The sequence below is a fragment of the Nannochloropsis gaditana genome, assembly GCF_000240725.1.
Source record: "Nannochloropsis gaditana CCMP526 unplaced genomic scaffold scaffold055, whole genome shotgun sequence".
Taxonomy (NCBI): Eukaryota; class Eustigmatophyceae; order Eustigmatales; family Monodopsidaceae; genus Microchloropsis; species Microchloropsis gaditana.
The window spans coordinates 33646-37811 of record NW_005803898.1 but is presented as its reverse complement, the minus strand read 5'-3'; positions in this window follow the sequence as shown (position 1 = coordinate 37811).

Sequence of the window (4166 nt, the reverse complement as noted above, 5' to 3'; positions counted from 1 at the left end):
TCGCTCAAGCCGCCCTAGTTGAGCCGCTAGGTGACCCCCGCGCTGTACAGTGTCCGCAATCCTTTCCTTTCCCCCTTCCCTTTACGGTAGCACAACGGACAAGGAGGAATTCTCCAGCCCGGCAGCCTTCAAACTCGCTCCGCTCGTGAGAGGCTCCCGCAGCGAGGTCTTTGGCGGGTAAGTCGTCTCCAAATCGAACCCCCCCCCCAACCCGTACTGCACCAGCTCCTCGTGCGCGTATCTGTACAGACAGGCTACGGGGCTCCCCACGGAGAACCGCCGGACGCGCCTCTGTCCCTGTGGAAGACGTATCATCACGCGCGTCACCCCGGGCCCTGCCGCCGGTTCAGGCTCCAGGGGATGGGAGAGGTAGGGGGGAGGGCTGGGGGGGGGGTGTCGCAGCGGTGGGCAGCGAAAAGGGTGGGGCGGGGAGGGAAGCGGGGACAGAGGGGACCGGGCAGGAGTCGCCCATGTCGTCGTCCTCGTCGTCGCCCACCTCGTAGATAGGAATCTCCTGTCCCCCCCGCCCCTCCTTCCCCCCGCCCGCCCTCGGCGGCCTCGAGATCTGCACCTCCTCTTCCCCCTCCTCTTTCCCCTCTTCGTCCTCCCCCTCGTCATCCCCGTCCACCTCCACCACCTCCCCCCTCTTCTCCAGCGCCTCGGCGTCCCTCACGGAGGCCGCCAGGGCCATCGCCAGCTGCTCGTCCTCCGACCTGTCGTAGGCGGAGCGCGGAGCGCGGGGAACAGGGCAGGGGGGGGGGGGGGGCAGGGCAGTGGTGTGATCCGTGAGGGAGTACGTGGAAGTGACCTCTGTGAGTTTCTCCGCGAGCTGGGCCGGGGAGAGGGCGCCGGCGTGGGACCAGAGGAGCCGCTGGGTGCGGGGGTCGAGCACCCCGATATGCGGAAGGTGTCCGTCCCCGCCGCTACAGTCCTTGCTGTTGCCCTCCACCGCGTCCAGGTGGTACCGGGCAACGTATGACATGGCCTCGGGGAGGCCGGCACTCATCTGCCAGAAGACGAAGCCCTCCCGGACCAGGGCCTGCACCAGCTCGTCGGCCCACACGTCCCGATTCAGCATGTGCGAGGCGAAGATGTCCTCACGCTGGATGTTCACCAACAGCCACTTGTTGCCTTCCCTTGCCGTGGCGCGGGCATCCGCAAAATTTCCGTGAAAGATCATGTGAAGGGGGGGCTGGAAGAGCTTGCTAATGCCCCCTCCTCCCCCCCTGCCCCAGGGGTCTCCTCCCCGTCCAAACGACCCCCGTGCTTCCGCCCCAAAGTGTCGGAACGGATTTAGTGGGTGGAAGAGCAAGCCCACCTCGGACCCTCCTTCCCCACCGTCCTCACTCCGATCTGCGCCTCCCAGGCCCACCCCCAGCAGCCGCTGCTTCTTCACCTGATCCGCCTTCCGCACCGGCCTACCCTCCTCATCCAAGTCGTTATCTTCCTCGTCGACGTCGTGGAGCTGCTGAGAACTCGGCAGATGAGGAGCATGTGCGGGACGAGGAGCGTTACCTGCGACAGGTTCCGGCATGTGACCGCCACTGTCCAGATACAGCTCTAAAGCTCGTTCAACATTCCCGCTTCCCGCGTCCAGAAAGTTCTGAGCCACATGAGGGTCGACACCGTCCCCAGCCACCATCAGAAACCTGTCCAGCCCGCTTTGGTCTGGCTGTGGGTCTGCCATAACAGGCGTTTTTTGGTGCTGCTATGCGCGTTGCCTTGTGAATTCAAGCCCCCCGAAATGCTTTATGTCAGCTCAGGATGCCTCGCCGCGCTTTGATCTGTGCTCTTTCTCACTTCTTCCCTTATAGTCGTCCGGGAAATTTGTGTTTCTTGAGTGAAGTAATTGAATGATGGCGTGATACGGGACATCATCTCGAGAAAAGAGTTGTTCCTCCCTAGTCACGGCCAGTCTCGGCGACGCAGCACACTCTGGAGGGAGGCCGAGAGATACTACGAGCGAGGTCACGCGGGGAACTAGGGACGAATCTTTGCCAAGCAAGGGTGGCAACCCTGCCATGTATCCTCTTGTGGAGGACCACTGATGACACAGGGGGTCACAATATAGGATCAATGGATGCAGGAAGCAGTCAAGCCGATATGCATTCCGGGCAAAGCAGGGCGCTGAAGACCCTCCGACCTCCCCTCCCTCTGATTACGCTCGTCTCATATATTCCACATTAGTGACGCTACAGACATTCATCATCAGCCATGGTGGCCGCCACGCTCGACCGCAACATTTGGATCTGCGCGAGTGGTAAGATTCCCCACTTTCTGTCTCATGCTCCAGCATGCCCTCGACTCATCCTCGTTCTTGAAATAATCAACAGACGGGGATTTGAGCGGCGTGAAGGAGTTCCTGGATGACGGGGGCTTGGACGTTAATTCAGCGGACGAGTTTGGATATACGTGCCTGCATGCCGCATCGTCTTATGGGCACGTGGAACTCATTCAGTTTTTGGTGGGGCGAGGCGGGGATGTAGACATGCGCGACCCAGATGGCGACACCCCCTTACATGTATGTGAAGACGTAGCTGCAGCAGAGGCCTTGGTCACACACGGTGCAGATCCACAGGCTCGCAACAACCAAGGTAAGCGGCCCCATGATGTAGCGCTGGAAGAGGGACATGTGGCGGTGGCCGGCTACCTGCGTCCTTTGTGCGGATTACCTCCCTTAAGTACAGAGCAGATGCAAAGGGCAATGGTGGCCGTCGATCAAGCGAGCAATGATGTGGAGAATGGCGGAGATGTATGTGCTGAGAATTGTACGGCAACTTTGGCAGACTTGGAGGCATTCATAGCGAGTTCGGGGCGGGAGGAGGAGGGCAAGGAAGCGGACGATAAGGAGTCCGAAGACGCGATGGAGGAGACTAACATGGCCGAATAACCCGTATCGGCATGTAGCCTGTGTAGATACTAATGTGTAATAGCGTTTGGACGATGATATATGAACACATTTTGAACCCACACTGCCAAAAAATGAGCGCGTCATACGACAGCAGAAGACGACCAACATCATCGCAGCATGGGCATGAGTTGTTGGAATATCTTGACTTATGTTGTCTGATTTAAAGTTGAGAGTTGAATCCTGCTTTGAATCGGGGGTGCTTTGGATATAATCCATGAGACACTCGTGTACCACCACCAGCCCCAGCTGGGGATACCTATAATCACAAGAGCTTTAACGGCCACTGTGCAAGGCAGCAAATATCCATGTGGGGCTTTATAATATCACTCTTAACTGGACTCCCGTGTTTGTATGAGAAATGGGTGACTGCCGCCATCACAGTCTCCTTTGAATTCCTTCAACAAAGAAATAGCAAATTTAGGAACGTCTTAACGTAGACTATTTCATCTATGCGAAAAGCCTCTGACATTCATCTTCACCCTTCTTGTTCAAATCATTTTAAGTTTAGTAGCTGAGGTAAAGGTCGTAACACCACATAGTACTTCCCCAGTATTAGGGCACGCGACAATGTAATGGACAGGAGTTAAGAAACTACGTTGCTTTAAGAAAAGAAGTTGCACCTTAAATTTAAGGAACATTGCGAGATAAGTCGAATAGGCGGATGCATGAGAGAGAAGGGACGTAAGGAGTGCATGCGTAGCTGAGCCTTTCCTTTCTCATACCCGGATCGAAGACCGTTTACGAGCCGTAGATTTCTCGTTTTGCATCCTGTCCTCCCCTTTGTTCCTCAATACCGCAGCTGAGTTGGCCTCAGATACCTGTGCAAATTTTCTACACAATTGTTAAAGGTGTCGGTACTTTGGCCGGAGTAGAGTCGAGGACTTACATTAGTCTTCACAGCCAGTAGCTTTAATCGTGAAACTCGCTCGTCTCCGGCTGTGGATCGGTGGCACAAGGCACACGTACTCGTACCAGTCGAACCTACCATCCGGTTGTTCACGTGTTTGATGGTCTTGATCGCGACAGTATGTCTGCATGGTAATACGGTTGCAAGATCTCTCTGGTCCGAGTTTGATGGTATCTTTTCGAGTAGTCAGCCCTGTGTCGCTCTGACCTCCCCTCTCAACCCTACTCGCTGGCCCAGACCTTACTCTGTTATAATTAGTGACGACGTACGCCCGTTGCGAATAAGACTTTGATAACCACACCAGCAAATGGTACTACTGACGTGTATTTTTCACTCATAAATATGTTG